General features: G+C 43.4%; 1 protein-coding gene across 6 annotated transcripts in view; it reads left to right on the top strand.

Annotated features, from left to right (window-relative positions):
- The window catches only part of ARHGEF11 (Rho guanine nucleotide exchange factor 11), a 114,021-nt gene that overhangs the window by 38,674 nt on the left and 53,201 nt on the right, over nt 1-22,146 (top strand). The window lies entirely within an intron of this gene.

Raw genomic sequence — 22,146 nt, forward strand, 5'->3', positions numbered from 1 at the left:
CATCTTCCCAGCATCATCCTTCCCAACGTCATCTTTGTGGGAAATAAGGGATGGAATGTGGGGAGGGGCCTCAAGAGTGCTTCTCTTTCTGTGAAAATTACTTCAACTCTTGCTGCCATTCAGCATTAGTTACATCCATGAGATGGCTTCTTTAACCCTAACCCCACCCTTCTTTGGTTTCCTGGAAATGGAGCAGGGCTGGAAGAAAGAAAGGATGGAAATTCCCTTTGCATCTCTCTCCACTGAGCAGTGGTTGAGCTGGGATTTGGGTGAGGGGGATGGGAGAGGCAGAGAGATGGAGTAAGCCCTGGAGGGAGAGGCCGGGAGCCTGCTGAGCCGATGGAATGGGCCTAATTGCGCCTCTGCCTCGAGCCTGCCTGTAATTGTGGTTTCCGGGAGCCAGCGCGTCCTGGAAATCTGCTGGAACAGCAGAGATGTGGGGTTTCCGCCTAGGATGGAGTCGAATTTTCCACTTGGAACAACTTGCCCAGCACTCGTTTTTGGTTGGGGGGCAGGGTGAGTCCCTAAAGCTCTAAAGGGGCAATTAGGATAGTCTTAAGGACCCCAAGGCCTTCCTTGGGAATTGAGAGAGGTGTATTCTGAAATTCTGGACATTTTTGAAAAGTTTAGAGAGGCAGCAGATAGCCAGATCTGGTGAAGAGCTCTATGCTTAAAGTTAGGAGGTGGACTCTATTCCTGACCTTGGGTAAGGGACTTAATGTCTCTAGACCTTAGTTTTCCCACTTGTCATTTGATTTGAACATCTGTCTTTTTTTTTACAGGAATTTTCCTAAATAATAGATGAGGAAATGCTAGACTAACATTATAAGGGAGCAACTTAAGCCCCTTTCCCCATGGTGGTGATAATGGTAATAGCTAATGCAGATTTTGGGTATTTATTGTGTGCCCTGTGCTGAACGCTTTAATGAATAGCACTGTATAGTGTCACAACAGTCCAGCAAAGTAGTTCCTAACCTCTGCTACAGATGGGAAAACTTGAGGTTGAGATTATATATCTTGCCTGAGGTCATAGAGCCAATATCAGCATCAAGATTATCAACCCAGGGATTTGATTGCCAAACCTGTGTGTTTGGCCGGCAAAAGTACAAATGGTAATCCACGTTGTGTTTTACACTTGTGCCAGGAAAAACCCAGAGCCAGCCAGGCTTAGTGAGGACTAAGCTATTGGACTTGGAGGCTGGGAATCTGCGTTTCAGGACTGGCATGAGCCATCGTTAACCCTGGGACCTCAGGCAAGTCCTTTATCTTCTCTGAACTGCAGCTTCCTCATCTGGAAAATACATATGTTCAGAGTTCTAAGAATCAGATGAAACACCACTTAGCACTACACCTGCCACCCAGCATATGCTTAATGCTGGCAGAATCTAAGTTCATGTATATGAAAAATAAGCAGCCAGTCTCTGTCATCTCGAATCTGTGATCTGAGCTTTCAAGGGAATACTGATGCAAGTTAAGGATAGATCTATGGCAAAAACAAGGTTATGGTTACTAAAAGCAGGGGAGGGATAAATTAGGAGTTTAGGATTAGCAGATACAAACTATATAAAATAGATAAACAACAGGGTCCTACAGTAAGCACAGGGAACTATAGTCAGTATCTTGTAATAAACCATAATGGAAAGGAACATGACACAGAATATCTATATCTGAATCACTTTGCTGTATGTTGTTGTGTCTTGACTCCTTGTGACCCCAGGGGTTGCAGCAGGTCAGGCTCCTGTGTCCTACACTATCTCCTGGAGTTTGCTCAAATTCATGTCCGTTGAGTGGGTGATGATATCTAACCATCTCATTCATCCTGTGCTGCCCTCTTCTCATTTTGCCCTCAATCTTTCTCAACATCAGGATCTTTTCCATTGAGGTGACTTCTGCACATCAGGTGGCCAAATATTGGAGCTTCAGCATCAGTCCTTCCAATGAATATTCAGGGTTGATTTCCTTTAGGATTGACTGATTTGATCTTGCAGTCCAAAGGATTCTCAAGGGTCTTCTCCAGCACCACAATTTGAAAGAATCAATTCTTCGGCGCTCAGCCTTCTTTATGGACTAACTCTTATATCCATACATGACTACTGGAAAAGTTATAGCTTTGACTATACAGACCTTGGTCTGCAAAGTGATTTCTCTGCTTTTAACCTATGTCTAGGTTTGTCATAGCTTTCCTTCCAAGGAACAAGCGTCTTTTAACTTCATGGCTGCAGTCACCGTCCACAATGATTTTGAAGCCCAAGAAGAGAACATCTGTCGCTGCTTCCACTTTTTCCCCTTCTGTTTGCCATGAAGTGATGGGACCAGATGCCATGATCTTAGTTTTTTTTAATGTTGAGTTTTAAGCCAGCTTTTTCATTCTCCTCTTTCACTCTCATCAGAGGAACTCCTCTTCACTTTCTGCCATTAGAGTGATATCATCTTCATATCTGAGGTTGTTATTTCTCCTGGCAATCTTGAGTCCAGCTTGTGCTTCACCCAGCCCCGCATTTTGCATGATGTACTCTGCATATAAGTTAAATAAGCAGGGTGACAGTGTACAGCTTTGTTGTACTCCTTTCCCACTTTGAACCAGTCAGTTGTTCCATGTCTGGTTCTATTGCTTCTTGACCCTCACATAGGTTTCTCAGGAGGCAGATAAGGTGGTCTGGTGTTCCCGTCTCTTTAAGAATTTTCCAGTTTATTATGATCCACACAGTCAAAGGCTTTAGCATAGTCAATGAAGCAGAAGTAAATGTTTTTCTGGAGCTCCCTTGCTTTGTCCATGACCCAACAAATGTTGGCAATTTGCTCTGGTTCCTCTGCCTCTTTGAAACCTAGCTTGTACTTTGCTGCATGGCAGAAAGTGAAAGTGTTAGTTGCTCAGTTGTATCTGACTCTGCAAACCCATGGACTGGAACCTGTCGGGCTACTCTGTCCATGGGATTTTCCAGGCAAGAATCCTGGAGTGGGTTGCCAATTCTCTTCTCTGGGGGGTCTTTCCAACCCAGGGATCAAGCCTGCCTCTCTTGTGTCTTCTGCATTGACAGTCAGGTTCTTTACCACTAGCGCTAGTGGTCACATTGTAAATCAACTATGCTTCAGGTTTGTTTTTTTTTTAAAGGATGGATCTATTGCAAAGTAAAATGGGTGGTTAGAACTCTTCCTAACCTAAGAGAGCAGAACATTAACAAGAGAACGGTTTCTGAAGTTAAACCATTTGGGTTCAAATACCAGCTCCATCTCACTCACTGGATACATGACATTAAGTAAGTTACTTAACCACTCTGCCTCAGCTTCTTACTGTAAAACTGCCACATTAATAGTACCACTTCATGGGGTGATGGTGAGAATTAAATAAAATAAATAAGAATGGCTAATATTTATTGATCGTTCTTACTGAGACCAGGCCCTGGCCTAAGCATTTTAATTTTACATGTTTTAAATAATTCAAGCCTAACAACAGTTCTAAGAGCTGGGTCCCATTACTATCCCCATTTTAAGGATGAGGAACCTGAGGCACAGAGAGGTTAAGTAACTTGTCAGGTCACATAGCTAACAAGTGGCAGGACCAACATTTACATCTGAGAGAGGGACTCAGACCCTGCAGTCCTAATCATACTGTCTTGTCTCAGTAAGTGCTTGAGAAACATGCTAGCTGTCATCATGGTAGCCATCATTGAGTATCAATCAGTTACTTCACAGTATTTGCTAAGTATATGTTTAGTACCATACTAGATATTGTGGGCTCTGTCAACAAAGAATGTAACAGAATTTCTGCTCTTAAGTTTATTATCTATTTGGAGGGAGACATGACGAATATGGATGAAATAATCTGAAAACAGTCAAGCACTAAGTGATAGAGTATGGACTCAAAATGCAGCAGAAATGAATTTAACAACGAAAAAGGTCATCGGAGAAGTAGCACTATTAATAAGAAAGCTTCCTAGAGAAGGTAGTACTTGACTTCAGCCATGGAAAACTGGGCCAGAGGCAAGGGTACTGAGGCACTGGAGTTTGTTAAGAGTTAGAACTTCAAGGTCAGTCATTCACCATTCAACACAGTTTTGTTGAGTATATACTATGTGCCTGGATAAGATCAACACAAGCGCTCAGTTGCCATTGTTTTTCTCTTAATCAATCCAGGTTGGATTCCTAAAGATTATGTTTTGGAGACTGGCAATTTCCAAGTTGAAATACTGTTACTGCCACTACTCAAGGTGGTCACTTGTTGATATAATAAACCCTCATTATAATATGATTTGTGCCTGGATAGAATAAGAGTGTGCTTTCCAGTCCCCGGAAAGGAGCTATAGGGACCATCTGGTTCATCCATTCCTTTCTCCATCACTCCCTTCTACACGTGCACACACATACCACCACACTCTTTGCTTATAAAGAAACTAAGGCTTAGAACCAGGATTATAATCCAGAGGTTCAAACCCTCAGGACATTTTATTTAAAGTACCTTATACTGCCTGATAGTAAACTGAGTCAAATTATGTGCTCTAAAATGTAGCTGCACAGAACAGATGGTTAGCATTTCTGCTAAGCATTTCTGTAACCCCTACAGAGGGGTTACAGTTCCATTACCAGCGCCAGTTATTTTTGCTTCTGGTGTGGTGGTGTTTTGGCTGAGCTGCGTGGCTTATAGGATCTTAGTTCCCTGACCAGGGATCAAACCCAGGCCCCCAGCAGTGGAAGCACAGAGTACTACCACTGGACTGCCAGGGAATTCCCAATAATTCTTGTTTTCTTAGTATATCTTTCACTGTTGTGCAGCCCCCCACCCCCACCCCAGTATGAAAGGTTTCATTCTGTAGGAAAGGGCATAAGAGACAGCACTTACTGGAAATGGTAGCAGCCCTTGCTCTAAAAACTCTTGTCTTGGGGACTTTGTTGGTGGTCCAGTGGCTAAGACTTCGTGCTCCGAATGCAGGGGGTCCAGGGTCTGATCCCTGGTTGGGGAAGTGGATCCCACGTGCTGCAACTAAGAAGTTTGCATGGCACAACTAAAGATTCGGCATGCCTCAACTAAGACCCGATGCAGCTAAATAAATAAATAAAAGATAAAAAGCCATGTCTTCCCACAAAATGGTCTGGCATCTCCCCCCAACAGAAAAGACAGCGGCTGGTTTCCTCTCTTGACGTGTACGAGCTAGACCTGCAGACTCGAGAAGTGCTCGTCCAGCTGGGCGGAGCCAGGAGAGGGTTCCTTTGGTTTGTGGCCTGCCCATTCTGCCTCCTATTAGGCAGGCATATGCCTGAGTTGGTTGCTTGGAGTTGTCTTAGGCTAAGTTTATGTTTTAATAACAATGGCTTGTCCAGCCATCCCAGTCTCATCAGTCATATGATGGGAGGGAGTAAGGGTCAGAGAGGTCCAAAGTGGATCACTTGGCAGTGAAACTGCGAGGAGAGTGTCAGGGGATCTGGCTACTAGGGAAGTTGACTCAAAGTTTCTCTGGCTGGCTTTTTGTTAGCTTCCTAACTAACTATGTCTGTAAAGTATCCTTTGTAGAGCTCAGGTTATTGGTTGAGGGGTCCAGGACAGGTGACTGGAGATGAAGTGCTAAAGAAACAGAAAAGAAGACAATGAGTCCCTCTTTGAGAACAAGTATTTTATTAGAAAAAAACACAGACTACTTGAGTTCCCTTTTAAAGCAGTATGGAGGCAAGGATCTATGTGTTTATGTTGTCATCGCTCAGTCGCCAAGTTGTGTCCAATTCTTTGCAACCTAATGGACTGCAGTGCACCAGGCCTCCCTGTCCCTCACCATCTCTTGGAGTTTGCCTGGGTTCATATCCATTGAATCAGTGATGCCATCCAGCCATCTTACCTGTGTCGCTCTCTTCTCCTTCTGCCCTGTCTTCCCCAGCATCAGGGTCTTTTCTAATGAGCTGACTCTTCGCATCAAATGGCCAAGGTATTGGAATTTCAGCTTCAGCATCAGTCCTTCCAATGAATATTCAGGGTTGATTTCCTTTAGGATTGACTGGTTTGATCTCCTTGCTGTTCAAGGGACTCTTGTGTGTTTATAGCACAAGTCAAATGCTTAAGGGCTAGCAGGATGCAAAGAACAGGAATGGTCATCATTCAAGAGTTAGTTGAGGAAAGATTCTGGAAGGAGGGGAGTTTCCGGGCAGTTTTTAGAAGGAGGAACAGGAATTTGTAGGGAGCCTGTTGCAGGCTGGAGAGGAACCTCCTCCACCCACCCTTCTGTCTTCCTGAAGTCACTAGCTAAGAATGTGGAGGTGATGTTCTGTGATGTTCTCAGCCTGTGATGATCTGGATCCTCTCCCCCCATTACAGTTGGTATCTTAGATGCAGTGACTAGGTCTGCATCTTCCTGCAGTACCTCAGTGGAAGGAAAGGACACCCACCTCCTTGAGGAAGGAAAGGGATTGCAAAGAAGAGCACATGCAGTAATGTCAATTCAGGTGACCCCTGCTAGTTCCTCATTTTATGGTTTGACCTCAGCAGTTTTAAAATCAAAGACTAACTTTCTTCTGCCACCAAGTACTTTCTTGTCAATTGTGTTTTGAACTCAGGCAAGTGAAACCACTAGTTTAAAGCCCACCTTAACAAAGTAAATCACAAAGGTGAATCTTCTGAGACAAATGACCAAAAAAAAAATTGAAGCAAAATGGAGACTTCTTGGATTGGCTGTTATTCTGGGTTATTTGTTGTATGATTTGTCCTTTTTGTGCCAACAATAAAAAATTGACTCAAATAACAGTTCTATTTTTATGATGTATAAAGCAAAGTATCCCTTGCTTTGAGAAAACCCAGTCTTTTGAAAGTTTGTTTTAAAAGTATTATCATCACCTTTAGGAGGATTTACTTCGGAACACATTTGCTTATTTTTCTAGGAAAATTTTAGGTAAAACAAGATATACCTGTAGAGTGATTTTTGGTTTACAAATAATTTAGTTATCACAGTTCTCTGTGAGAAGTGCAGAGCGTGGTCTTCCCATTTTATCAGTGTGAGAGCTGAAACTTAGAGGTGTTATGTGGCTTGTCCACTGTCACACAGTAGGCATGATGTAGGTGAGGAAGAAACTTCATTCCTCTTTTCCACTCCACCCTTCTAAGCCTTGAGCCTCATGACAGATGCTTACTCTTTATCTTGTGAATTCTAGGCTTTGCTTTTTATTCCTTTGCTTTTGTTAAAACTGGGAAACCAGTAAAAAATATTCTTAGCCATCTTGTGGGCCTTCCCAGTACAGTTCCTGAAGTGCTTCAAGATGATTGCTGGTGAGGGTGTCTACTGTTTTTTCCCAGTCAGATGAATTTAGTTCTACCTGAGCCCCCTGTGCTACAAAGACCTGATATGCCAGAAAAGCACTGTGAGAGACAAAGAATTACATAATGTTAGTGCAAGAAAGGATGAGAGGTAATGTGGTCCAGCCCCTTCATTGCAAAACATTGATCAGGCCAACTTAAGCTCATATCCTCACTCTACCATTTGATACCTGTGTGTCCTTCAAACTGTTTAACTTCTCTGAATCTCATTTTCTCATCTGTTAAGAAAAATAACAATGTCTACCTCACCAGGTTATTGTGAGGATTAAATGAATACCTGTAACATATTAGGTGCTTATTCTATATAATTTTCTCCTCATTTTTCAAGGGTAAACAAAAAAAATTGGGCAGATTTGGTCTAGAACTCACATGTCTAGACTGTCAGTCCTGCCTTCTCAATACCTTGGCCTGCTCCCTCCCTGCTGCTGTGGCAGTATCACTGATTTCTTTTCTTGTGCCCCTGCCCTAAACACATGCACACGTGCGCACACACATATACACACACACACACACGCTGGATCTTCCAGAGACTTGTTTTGATTATTATCTGGAGTTTCACAGCTAGTGAATGCCAGCATTGGCACTGGGATCCAGGTCTCCTGGGTTTTCTCTTTCTGTCCTAAAGCACATTATTTTCATCAGAAGTAACTTTTGGAGGATACATAGACAAAAGCAAATGAATGTGAGCTAAATAAAATAGTGGTAGGTCCTTTGCTTCAGAGGAGATTTGTGAGATGATTGCCCCTGAATTAGATAACTCAAAATTTGTTTATTTTGTGTGAAGTCTCAGGATATGATGGCTTTGATAGTAACTTACTAATTATGTTTGACTTAGAATCTTACAAATGACAAGAATAGCGATCATTTTTTGAACATTGTTGTGTGCCAGGCATTGTGCTAGAGACTTCACATACACGACACCAGTTCTTACAACAGACCTGCAGGACAGGTAGCTAATATTCCCATTTTGTAGATGAGAAAACTGAGTTTCACAGGAAGTAATTTTCCCTCTGCCACATAAGTGATCAGCAACAGCCAGGACACATACCCACTCTTGTTTAACTCCGCCCTCCCCCCACACTGCTCCTCAGTATCAGTTTGAATTCCTGGGCATAACCCGAGCACTGAGCTTTCTCTGAAGAATATGTGACAAATTAGAGACATCAGTTGCGTGCGTATACCTGTGCTGGTAGAGCCTGGGAGGCTAGTGGGATGTTGGGTTCTGAGTGAAGAGAAGGGTGCCCAGCCAGGGTCGTGTGGCACTGTTCTCTGCTCAGCACTGCCCATGGCCACCCCCCAGAGTGGGGCCCACTGCTTCCTCCCAGGGGCTCCAGAGACACTGTGGCGCACCCTCAGGGGCTTACAGTCCAGCAAACGCGGAGAAAGGACAGCACTCATGTACAAAGTGCGTAGGCAGAAAGGTGGACCGTGTGCTCTGAGGGACAGAGAAGTTTGGGAGGGGTACCTCTGGGCAGGCTTCTAGTTTCCTTTGACTGGTCTGAAGGATAGGAGGCCCTCCGTGGGGGAGAAGGCAGCGTGGCACAGCTGTGGCCAGAGGAGGCTGGACCAGTGCTGTCCAGTAGAAATAGAATGCAAGCACTTGTGTCATTGAAAATTTTCTAGGAGCTGCCTAAAAAACAGTAGAGAGAAACTGGTGAATTCATTTTAATGTGTATTTCATTTAACTCAATATATTCAAAATATGTTATTTCAACATGCTGTCAATATAAAACTTATTAATATTTTACATTCCTTTTTTTTTTGTAGTTAGCCTTTGAAATCTTGTATGTGTTTTGTACTGACAGTATCTCAGTTCATACTAGTCACATTTCAGGTGCTCTGCAGCCCCGTGTGACCCACGCTTCCCTGTTACACAGTGCAAGGCTAGAAGGTCCTCCTGAGGTCAGCTGCTGGCAGCCCATTCTCAGTGGTCTGTCTGTCTCCTGCCTTTGCCATTGAATTCCAGCAGCTGGGCTCCCATTCAGGTGCACATTGTGTCTGCCCCATCCGGGCTCTGGGCCTCCAGCCTTCCCGCTTCTCATCCGCTCTAGTCCCTACAGTCAGACCTGACTTTTTAGAGGCTAGATCTTACCCTGTTAGTCCTTGTAGAAAGCCCTCAGCAGCTCCCCTCTGTAAAGAATAAAATCCATAACTGGCCCTAACCTTTTCCTCTGCCCTTATACTTCCTAACATGAGTGTGTTATTTTAGTTTCCAAAGCCTTTGATATTCCTTGTGTACTGCATGCAAAGTTGCTTCAGTTGTGTCTGACTCTGCGACCCTTTGGACTGTAGCCCACCAGGCTCCTCTGTCCATGGGGATTCTCCAGGCAAGAATACTGGAGTGGGTTGCCATGCCCTTCTCCAGGGGATCTTCTTGACCCAGGGACTGAACCTGCATCTCTTACGTCTCCTGCCTTGGCAGGCAGGTTTTTTTTTTTTTTTACCGCTCGAGCCACCTTATCTCAATGAATTCTCACAGCAGCTCTATGAGATAGGTAGAGCAAGGCACATGAATTGTCCACATTTTTCAGGTGGAGAAGCTAAGACTAGGAAAGTTTGAGAGGGTTTCCTAAGGTCCACCAGCTCTTCAGTGGTAGAACCAGGATGAGAACCCATGTCTTTTCAGTTTTCTCTCTTGTTCACGCCTCTTGTCTGGTCCTTCCCTCTTTTCTCCTCCTGTGGCGCATTGACAGGCTCACCAGATATGCTGTGTTCTCGATCTCCTTCTGTGCCTCAACTTTTCACTGTTTCCTCCCCTAGCATCATGACCTTGCACAGCACAGCTTCCCACCGGAGTTGTGCCTCTCCTCCCGCCCCTCCCTCCAGATTCTGGTTAAAGCCTGTCTCCTTTCTGATTCCTCCTCTGATCATCCCGTCAACCACATCTACTTTGTAGTCAACCAATACCAATTTTAACATGCATTTTCTTTTTTTTTTTAATTTATTTATTTTTTACTGAAGGATAATTGCTTTACAGAATTTTGCTGTTTTCTGTTAAACCTCAACATGAATCAGCCATAGGTATACATATATTCCCTCCCTTTTGAACCTCCCTCCCATCTCCCTCCCCATCCCACCCCTCTAGGTTGATACAGAGCCCCTGTTTGAATTCCCTGAGCCATACAGCAAATTCCCATTGGCTATCGATTTTACATATGGTAATGTAAGTTTCCATGTTACTCTTTCCATACATCTCACCCTCCCCTCCCCTCTCCCCAAGTCCATAAGTCTATTCTCTCTGTTTCTCCACTGTTGCCCTGTAAATAAATTTTTCAGTACCGTTTTTCTAGATTCCATATATATGTGTTAGAATACAGCATTTATCTTTCTCTTTCTGACTCACTTCAATCTGTATAATAGGTTCTAGGTTCATCCATCTCATTAGAACTGACTCAAACGCATTCCTTTTTATGGCTGAGTAATATTCCATTGTGTATATATACCACAATTTTATCCATTCATCTGTCGATGGACATCTAGGTTGCTTCTATGTTCTAGCTATTGTAAATAGTGCTGCAGTGAACAATAGGATACATAACATGCATTTTCTTGTTTGGTGGATGCTTTACTGCCTGTGTACACAGTTGAATTCTGGAAATCTGGGAGGCTGGAAGACTTTGGGAGCTTAGCCAGTTCTTACAGCCAGGTTGATGTCACTCCCTGCTTTAAGTCCGTAGAGAGGCTGACACCTTCCTACTTCATTTAGCTTTGTTTTAAAACTATGAAACTGAATTTAACCCTAACAAACATGTGTTATGAGGTTACTCAGAGCTCTTCCTTTTGATGATGTGTGTGTGTTTACAATATTTTGATGTCTAAAAGGTTCCTTTGCATGTATTGTCTGGGTTCATCCTTCAACATGTATTTATTAAATGTCTGCTATGTACTGTGTTCTGAAGCTGCTGTGTGCTGTAAAGAATAAGAGACAGTGAAGTTTATCATTAAATGAGGAAAGTAGGTATTAAACAATCAGGAAAACACCCAAATAACTAGTTACTATTGAGTTAGGCATTGCGATGGGAAATTTCAGGGGCGATTCAGCTTATTGAGTATCAGAGAAAATTTCATTGAAAAGAAGCATTTGTTTACAGAGGACCATGAAGAAAGTGTGAGTTAGTTTGGCCAAGGTGGGTGAGGAGGCCCCTGGGTTTGGAATATAGTAAGCAAGGCGGGTGTGGGTCGGGGTGCTGAGTGACAGGAGATGAGGACCTGCCAGCCCCATGCTATGGACTTGGAGCTTCATACAAGGACAGTGGGAAACCACTGAAGGGTGATGTGCATTCTAAATTATCTTTTGAAGAAACCCCTCCCAGCGTGTGTAGAGAATGGTTGGCTTCTAGAGGTGTGGAGGCTGGAGGAGATGTGAGGAGACCAGTTGTTCTTCTATCAGCCTATGTCAGGAAGGGGCAGAAGTAAGTGGATTCCAGAAATAATGGTGAAGAAGTGAAGTGTTAGTTCCTCAGTTGTATGTGACTCTTTGTGACCCCATAAACTGTAGCCCGCCAAGCTCCTCAGTCCATGGAATTCTCCAAGCAAGAATACTGAAGTGGGTTGCCACTTTCTTCTCCAGGGGATCTTCCCGACCCAGGGATCAAACCCAAGTCTCCCACATTGCAGGCAGATTCTTTTCCGTCTGAGCCACCAGGGAAGCCCAGCATGTGTCAGGAAGGAGAAAAAGTAGGTGGATTCCAAAAATAATGGTACGTAATATCAATAGGACTTCATGGTTGATTAGATTTGAGGGAGTGTCAAAGATAGCTCAGGTTGCTGGCTTGAGCAACTGTGTGGCCCTGTCTCCTGAGGAGAAACCATTTGCCCAGGAGCCAGGGTTAGGCTTAGGCTGGGGAGATTGATTTCAGTGTGAACATTTTAGCTTCGAGGGATTGGCAACAGGGATTTGGTCCTCCCAGTCACCCTTTGAGGAAAGTGGCATTATCCACATTTGTTATTGAGAAACTGAGGCGTGGAAGGTCGGGTGACTTGCCTGAGACTACACAGCCGGGAAAAGGCTGAGTTGAAGCTCGACCCTGTAGTTTACCCCTGAGGCTATGCTTTCCAGACCTTAACCACATGGGCCGCATGCTGAGTCTGAAATGGGGAACCAAGCTAGCCAGCCCTATCACACCCCAGTTCTCTGTCTCCCTTTTTCACACACACTGTCTACCAAGTGATCCACTCTGATTATTGAACATGTCCCCAGATCTCTTGTTCTCCAAGAATCCTTCTAAAAGTGGAAAAGAGAGCTTTCCTGGCCCTGCCTGGAATCAGAGCACATCAGGAGTCATTTCCACTTCTCCATGTGTTGTTCGCTCACTCACTCTTGCCTGTTCCCCTGACCTCTGACGCATACTGAGTGTAGGTCACCCAAGCTGGACCTGGACAGGAAACACAATAGAACTGTTTGCAGAGGACTTTGCACTTCCAAAAACTTAACAAACATTACATCTTTGATCCTCAACTTAGCCCTGGGAGAAAGAAAGGACGTGTACATTCCTTAAGCACACATTTTGGATCATGTGTTCTCCATGCACCAGACATTGTTCTGGACCTTGGCTGGTGATACAAGGTTGAGTAAAATGCCGTCCTTCTTCTCAAGGGGTTTAAGATCTAATAGAGAAAACAGAGGTCATGGTACAATGAGTGTGTGTGTGTGCTCAATCGCTCAGTTGTATCTGACTCTTTGTGATCCCATGGACTGTAGCCCACCTGGCTCCTCTGTCCATGGGGAAATCAACCCTGAATATTCGTTGGAAGGACTGATACTGAAGCTCCAATACTTTGGCCACCTGATTCGAAGAGCCCCCTTATGGGAAAAGACCCTGATGGTGGGAAAGATTGAAGGCAAAAGGAGAAGGGACTGACAGAGGATGAGAAGGTTGGATGGCATCACTGACTCAGTGGACATGAGTTTGAGCAAGCTCTGGGAGATGGTGAAGGACAGGGAACAGCGAGACACAGGGAAAACAGATGATAGACTCAGAAGTTAAGGGACTTGTTTTGAGAGTTCCTCAAAGTTATGGTCCTCTGAATAAGGAATCACTTGAAATAGAAATAGCATTCACACCACAGACCTGCTGAGTTGAATTCCTAGGGTTGAAGCCTCACGTAATGCGTATGCTGCTCATCAGCTAGTAAATGATCCACTTGAGATGTGAGCCTTCTCTGGCTACATTGCCAGACTTTCCCACTCCATTTTTCTGCCCTCTGCTTTTACAGAAGAATTGACATGTGAGGAAGTCAAGTGGGTGGTGGCCCACAGTGAATTAGAGACAGAATTGGAATTAGCACCTGAACTTCTCTGATTTCCAAGCCCAGCCCTTTTTTGCAATATCATTTAAAGTCTTAACTTTGCACTCTGGTTCTGATTGAAACCGCTGCTTTTATTTGATCTGTACCCTGTTCTACCTCTAAATGTCTCCTGTTATATAAGCTCTTAGCATTTGTGTCATATTTTGTCAGCAAGAGTTATCTGCAAACTGGCCTTTTTTCTGTACTATAGGCATATGCTGTGTTTCCAGTCTCAGACCATAGGGAAAATTCTACCCAGAGGCAGAATCCTTAGAAAGTTAGGGTGCCAGGAAGCTGCCTAAAGCTCCACCCTGGCAGATAAGGGAAGCCAGACCAGTAAGACCAGGTCAGGGTTCAGAGAGTGTGGACTTTATCTAGAACCAAGGTCCTGGCACAGTAGCTCTTTCCTGGTTTACTGTTCCTCACTTGGGGCAGGGATTCAAGAAGATTGCTTTGCCCCAAACTCAAAACACCTATGTCAGCCTATGTATAGTGTGCCCTTTATATCTGTCATGTGTTATATCTTTATATATATATATATATATATATATATATATATTTATATATTTATATATGTATTATGTATCTGTATCTTATGTATATATCTTGTCACACATATTCGTCTGCACATATGAGGTATATATATGTATGTTTATACCTTGTATGCACGCATGCATGTTAAAAAGGAAAATAAAGCCCAGTAAAGACCAATTGGATCTGCATATGGGCATAGCTTTTTGTTTAGGAACACAGACCTTGCAGTCAGGTCAACTTTATGCACATTTTAGCTCTGCTTACTTAAGCTCTCTGTTCACTCATCTGAGAATGGAGATGTGCTACCTGCCTCACCAGGCTTTTTATGGTTATTAAATAAGATAATGTATGTCAGATGTTTAGCACAGTACCTGGTAGGTGAGAAGAACTTAATTATTATCACAGAACAGAGATACTCTCATCCTTGTGCTCGTTCTCGCATTTGTGGTGGGGATGAGGATGAAGAGACCAGCAATCTTCCATTGCTTCAGCCAGTTGTCACTGCGTGAGACTCAAGACCCAGTGGTGTCAGAACTTTGGCCTTTTCAAGGAAAAACAGAAACCTGTATTTTTAAAGATGAAATTGCCTGATTTTTAAAGTTTTTAGCAATTAATTTTAAACATATATATATATATATATATATATTTCAGTCATTGAGTCTTGTTTGATTCTTTTTGACCTAATGGACTGTAGCATGCCAGTCTCCTCTGTCTCCCACAGTTTTCCGGAATTTGCTCAGATTTATGTCCATTGAGTCGGTGATGCTATCTAACCATCTCATTCATCCTCTGCCCATGGCTTCTCCTTTTGCCTTCACTGTTTCCCAGCCATCAGGATCTTTTCCAGTGAGTCGGCTCTTCACATCAGGTGGCCAAAGTATTGGATCTTCAGCATCAGTCCTTCCAATGAATATTCAGGGTTTATTTCCTTTAGACTGGTTTGACTTCTTGCAATCCAAAGAACTCTCAAGAGTCTTAATTGGAAAGCATCAATTCTTCGGTGTTCAGCCTTCTTTATGGACTAGCTCTCCCATCCATATATGATGGACAAACCATAGCTTTGACTATATGGACCTTGGTCTGCAAAGTGACATCTCTGCTTTCTAATATGCTATCTAGGTTTATTATAGCTTTCCTTCCAAGGAGCAAGCATCTTTTAATTTCCTGGCTGTGTCACAGTCCACAGTGATTTTGGAGCCCAAGAAAAGAAAATCTGTCACTGCTTCTACTTTTTCCCCTTCTATTTGCCATAAAGTGATGGGACTGTATGCCATGATCTTAAGTTTTTTTCAGTGTTGAATTTCAAGCCAGTTTTTTCACTGTCCTCTTTCATCCTCATCAAGAGGTGTTTTAGTTCCTCTTCATTTTCTGCCATTAGAGTGGTACAATCTGCATTATCTGAGGTTGTTGATATTTCTCCTGGCAACCTTGATTCCACCTTGTGAGTCATCCAGCCCAGCATTTCACATGATGTACTCTGCACGGAAGTTAAATAACCAGGGTGACAATATTCAGCCTTGTCGTACTCCTTTCCCAATTTTGAACCAGTCAGTTGTTCCATGTCTGGTTCTACCTGTTGCTTCTTGACCCTTGTACAGGTTTCTCAAGAGTTATGAAAGGTAGTCTAGTACTCCCATCTCGTTAAGAAAATTTTCCAGCTTATTGTGATCCACACAAAGGCTTTAGCAGTCAATGAAGCAGAAGTTGATGTTTTTCTGGAACTCCTTGCTTTCTCCATGATCCAACGAATGTTGGCAGTTTGATCTCTGATTCCTGTGCCACTTCAAAGCCCAAATTGCACATCTGTAAGTTCTCAGTTCACATATTGGTGAAGCCTAGCTTGAAGGATTTTAAGCATAACCTTGCTAACCTTGCTAACATGTGAAATGAGCACAATTGTATGATAGTTTAAACATTCTTTGCCATTGCCCTTCTTTGGGTTTGAAATGAGAACTGACATTTTCCAGTCCTGTGGCCACTGCTGTGGTGGTGGTAGTTTGACTCTTGCAACCCGATGGACTGGAGCCCATCAGGCTCCTCAGTCCATGGTGTTTCCCAGGCAAGAATACTGGAATGGGTTGCCATTTCCTTCTCCAGGGGATCTTTCCAACCCAGGGATCAAGCTCGTGTCTCCCACATTGCAGGCGAAATCTTTACAGCTGAGTCACCAAAGAAGCCTAGTGGCTACTGCTGAATTTTCTAAATTTGCTGGCATATTGAGTGCAGCACTTTAACAGCATCATCATTTAGGATTTGAAATAGCTCAGCTGTAATTCTGTCACCTCCACCAGCTTTGTTCATAGTGATGCTTCCTAAGGCCCACTTGACTTTGCACTCCAGGATGTCTGGCTCTAGGTGAGTGATCATACCATCATGGTTATCCAGGTTATTAAGATCTCTTTTTTTCACTTCTCCTCTTTCCTCAGCTATTTGTAAAGCCTTCACAAACAACCACTTTGCCTTCTTGCATTTCTTTTTCTTTGGGATGGTTTTAGTCACTGCCTCCTGTACAGTGTTACGAACCTCCATCCATAGTTCTTCAGGCACTCTGTCTACCACATCTAATCCCTTGAATACACACACACACCCACACACACACACACACCCACACACCCATAGGCCTATCCATAGTTCTTCTCTCACACACACACACACATACACACCATAGGCCTGTCCATAGTTCTACACACACACACACACACACACACACACACACACACACACACACCATAGGCCTGTCCATAGTTCTTCAGGCACTCTCTCTACCACATCTAATCCCTTGAATACACACACACACAAATACCATAGGCCAGCAGAATGATACGTGGGCTGGTCACCGCCCTTTAGCTTTGCTGTCTGGAAGATCACCAGCCCTTGTCTTGCTTCATCACACACCCTCTAAGCTCGAATGAGGAGGCTGTTTCTCCTTGTTTTTACAGAGCACCCATCCTGTGTCTGGTGCTGGAGAGCATACTGGGAAGAACACCCTGTAACCTTTGCCCTCTGGCACGGCTAACACACCAGATGCTTGGGAGCAGGGAGGAACATTTGTGTCAGAATGTGGGTTGCATTGTAAAGAAAAGGCTGAGGAAATGGAAGATTTCTGGGAACTGATAGGGAGTTTGTTTGAAGGTCTAATAAATGAAAAAAGCAAAGTGTAAAAAGTGTAGGATTCTACCTGTTGTGGAAACAAGAAAGGAAAATAAGAATATCTATATGTGTTTGTTTAGTTTTTACAAGAAGAAACACAGAAAACCAAAAACAAATGGAAGTGGTTACCTGGGGAGGAGTGGGATGAAGGGACAAGGACACTTCTGAATGTACCTTTTAAATTGCATTTTGAGTTTTCAACCATGTAAATGTTTGACAGATTTAAAAAATAAATAACCCTGAAAAAGTAAACCCTAAAGTTAAGTACAGATATAAATAGAAACCTAAGGACTTCCCCAACAGTCCAGTGGTTAAGACTCCATGCTTACCCTGCAGGGGATGCAGTTTTGAGCCCTGTTCAGGGAACTAACATCCCGCATGCTACACAGCGCAGCAAAAAAGGGAAAAAAAGAATGAAACCTAAATGCATTTCAAATTGATAGCATAAAAAATTCATCTGAAGTGACTTTCACAAATAGTACTGGCTGTATATGCCTAGTGGGATACAGTCTAAGGACAAAAAGAATTGCGAGGAAATTCTAACCTCTACTTAGTTTGCCATTACTAGTGTTACCGGGATAATAACTCTGGAAACCATCTTTGATGTGTAAATGGAGTAGAGCAGATGATTATATTATAATAAATATATAAATATATTACTGTTGTTTGTGAACCAAGTTCTCACTGTGGGAAAAGAAAGATAAAATATGGAATTGGGGAAGATGAGGAAGGACCCTGTAGTGTTGGAGTCAAACGAGATTTCCTTGTAAACTCACAATTTCTTAATATTTCCTGGCTCTGTCCATTGAAAGGGCTGGGAAGCAGTGGCAGCTTAGCAACAATGAGCACCTAGCACCCAGTCTTGTTTCTACACACATTTCCTACTAAAAGGAACCAGGGCTCCTTAAAAAAAATGTTTGAGTCCAAGTCTGGCATAGGGAACGTAAGAGGTGAGCCTGGAGTGGTTTTTTTTTGTGTTTGTGTGCCAGTAAATAAGGATGCACTCAAAGGCAGATGGTGACACTTTAAAGGACACAGGAGCTGGCTTGTAGAAGCTCCCACCAGCCAAACTGAGACAACTTGAACATTTTTTAAAAAGCAGTAATGGATTATAATGCATTTTCATTGGAGGGAAAAAATTTGTGAGTTCATAGCACTGTTCAGAAAAGGAATAAAATGACCTTCTTTACAAGATTTCCCGCTAATAGATGTAGACGGAATGATAGACTTAGCAGAGTGCCGTTTTGCAGCCACCAGTGTGGTAAGTGGATCAGGCAGGGACCTCTTGGACTGTCGCCCGCCAGGCTCCTCTGTCCATGGTATTCTCCAGGCAAGATATACTGGACTGAGTTGCCATGCCCTCCTCCAGGGAACCTTCCCAACCCAAGAATCAAACACGGGTCTCCTGTGTCTCCTGCATTGGCAGGCAGGTTCTTGACCCACTGAGGCATCAGTCAGTCCCCAGGGATCATCAGTGGGTAATAAAACTGTTGGGTGGGAAGCTGTTGGACAACAGGATATTCCTACAGTCTCAAAATATCACTCCACAGATTTCCCACTAATTTAAGTGGGGAAATATAGTTTTACCATTGAGAAATCTTAGGAGCACCATCTTACCTAAGTAATCAAACCTATCATCACCAGAAATGGGTGAGCTGTGTCACATCAGTTATCTAACACTCTTTTAAAAAATGTTTAATTTGAACCTAATCCTAAAGAGACAGACAAATCTATTGCAGGCCATTCAATAAGAAAACTGGCTTGAACTCTTCTATATGTCAGTGTTAGGAGACACCAAGAAAAGTAGGTTGGGGGAGGGGGGAAGGGGGTGATAGTCTAGATTAAATGAATCTAAAAGCTATGAATAAATGCAGTTCTAAGATCTATGACTGGATCCTGTATTGAGGCAGTTGGGAACAACTATATAGGAGATTAATGAAAGAATTAGGGAAATTTGAGTACAGACTAGATACTAGGTAATATTATATCAAAGTTAAACTCATTGGGTGTGCTGTTGGCATTGTGGTTATATAGAATTTTAGGGGTCCTGGGGGATATATGCTGACATAGTTAGGGGTAAAATGTCATGACATCTGCAACTTTCAAATGGGAAAAAGTATATAATCATAAAAAGATAAAGCAAGTGTGACAAATGTTAATTGGTGAATCTAGATGAAAGGTATGTAACTATTCATCATGCTGCTCGTTTAACTTTAATATATAGGTTTGAGATTTTTCCAAAAAAATATTGGGGTAAAACAAATGCTAGCTGTAGTGGCCAGGGAAGGCTTCATAGAATCAGTGCCATTTGACCAGAGCCTTGAAAAAGAAGTGAAAAGGAGAAGGGATGGAGGCCATGATAAAGCAGAAGCAAGAATGAGTGCAGCATCTTTTAAGATCCAATAGAAGCAGGGCAAAGGGAACAATAAGAGTGAATTTGAAAAGGTACTTGGATCCACTTGATGAAAAGCTTTTAATAGTAGGTAACACACCTATCTGATCATATAAAGAGTAAGAAGGGAAATCCTAGGTTCTTGACCTGAGGGGACCCAAAGAAATAGTGTTTGGGAAAGTTAGTCCATTGTGGTAGAATACTGGAGGAACTGGAGAGTGAAAACGAGCTGTTTTTTCTTCTTTTTTTTTTTAGTAATGGACATATGGCTTAAAGTGATGGATAGCAATGATAATGAAAAGGAAAAAGCAATTCTGGGAAAACATAAAAGGACTTAAAAGTCTCTGACTGGATAAATACGGGGCTTAATGAGAAGTTGGATCAGAAGATCTATCTCAGTGATGCCATTTAGAGGGCCACAGATTCGAGGGAACTTCTCTGCTTTCCTGGGCCTCCTATGTTCCCATCAGATTTAGGCTGATTGGAGTCTGATCTCTGCTGCTAAATTTTAATGGGCATGTCATCAGGAAGGGGGAGAGCCTGCATGATAGTCTTGATCTGCTAATACAAGCATTTCTTCCTCCTCTAATTCAGTGGTAGTTTTTCTTCCTTTAAGTTCTAAAAGAGGGGAAAAAAAACCCCTGCACCTGTTACAATTATGTTGTAATCCACCTTGTCCTCCACTGTCTCCGCCCTATGCCATGATTTTTTTTTTTTAAAGGAACTTTCCATGGCTGCTGGAATGATCCTTGTCTTTGCCCCAACAGTCCTTTACAGCCAGGTACATAAACCTTGGCCTCGTGTGCCCTTTGTTATGTTGAACAGTTCACAACCCAGCCCAAATGCAAAACCAAAGCAGGTTAAGTTACCAGACCATTCCTTCTAAGCTTTAATGTGGGCATAGGAAACCAGCCTCTCACAGGGCCAAGCAGAACAAGGCAAGGAGGATGCCCAAGCTGTCCCAGGATGGGATGGGCTTTCTCCTGAACTAGTGAGCAGGGAGGAGTTCAGGCCCATTCTGGGTAGCTCAGTGGTGGGATGTGACAGATCTGGCCAAAGACAGCAGACGAGCAGCCGGAATAAAAGACCTTTAAAAGTTTATTCTGCGAATCTCTCACTGATGCAGGAAGTAGATCTGCCACTCAGCATTTGTACTGAAGTTCTATATGTTTACCTCATCCATTACCTGCAAGTGACTGTGTCTCATTCATTTTTGCACCCCTTGGAGAAGGCAATGGCACCCCACTCTAGTACTCTTGCCTGGAAAATCCCATGGACGGAGGAGCCTGGTAGGCTACAGGCCATGGGGTCGCTAAGAGTCAGACACGACTGAGCGACTTCACTTTCACTTTTCCCATTCATGCACTGGAGAAGGAAATGGCAACCCACTCCAGTATTCTTGCCTGGAGAATCCCAGGGATGGCGGAGCCTGGTGGGCTGCCATCTCTGGGGTCGCACAGTCGGACACGACTGAAGCAACTTAGCAGCAGCAGCAGCAGCAGTGGCTATTGTATTAAATAACACAGGTTTGTATTCTAAGACTTTCCCTCCCCCATTTTATTGAGATATAATTGACATATAGCACTACCTGATTTTAAGATGGACAGCATAAGGACTTGACATCCATGTATTGTGAAATAATTACCACAGGGGACTTCCCTGGTGGTCTAGTGGCTAAGACTCCATGCTCCAACTGGGTTCAACCCTGGTCAGGGAACTAGATCCCCCATGCAGCAACTAAGACCACCCTTCCGCACAGCCACAATTAAATAAAACGATTACCACGGTAAGTTTAGCTATCATTCATAGGTTCTAGGACATTTACTAAATGATCTAAGTTGAATCTTTACCTTGGATGAGGAGGTGGAGGGCAGGGCGGGGTATGATAGACTAGAATAATTTGAAGACAGCCAGAAGTTGTAGCTTCTGAAAGTCTGCCTTCCTGTCTGGTTGACAGATGTAGTAATGGGGAGTAGAGTAGAAAGAACATCTAGGAAGAAGGAACAGTATGTGCCACCAACATGAGGCACAGGAGCCAGAAACCATGGCAAGTGAAAGAACAGGAAGAGCAGGGACCAGACACAGGACGGAGCACTTACCGTGTCAGGCATGGGGACTGCTGATCAACAAGACCACCGTGACCCGATGGACCTTACAGTCCCAGAGACAAATGAACAGGCAGTTCTATTAGGTATTCACACTGCAGTTAGGATAGGTCCTGGGAGCTGCAGAGATGGTGGAAGGGTTGGCCGACTGGCATCAGGCAGTACTTCCTGTCCACTGCTGTAGCTAGTGACCTTCCGCCAGGTGCGGTGGTGAAGCTTTAAAAGGTTTTCATCAGCAACAGGGTGCAGGTGAAATCTGCAGTTTAGTAAGCTGGACCTGCTGTACCGTGGCCAGTTTCCACCCCTGGGTTCTTCTTAGCTTGCTAGTGGTTTTTCTTTTGAACCAACCGTCTCCAGTGTCTTGTCTGGTTTATGTCTTGTTTTGT

This window comes from Giraffa tippelskirchi, chromosome 5 (genome assembly GCF_054371585.1).
Source record: "Giraffa tippelskirchi isolate mGirTip1 chromosome 5, T2T-mGirTip1v1.2.pri, whole genome shotgun sequence".
Lineage (NCBI taxonomy): Eukaryota > Metazoa > Chordata > Mammalia > Artiodactyla > Giraffidae > Giraffa > Giraffa tippelskirchi.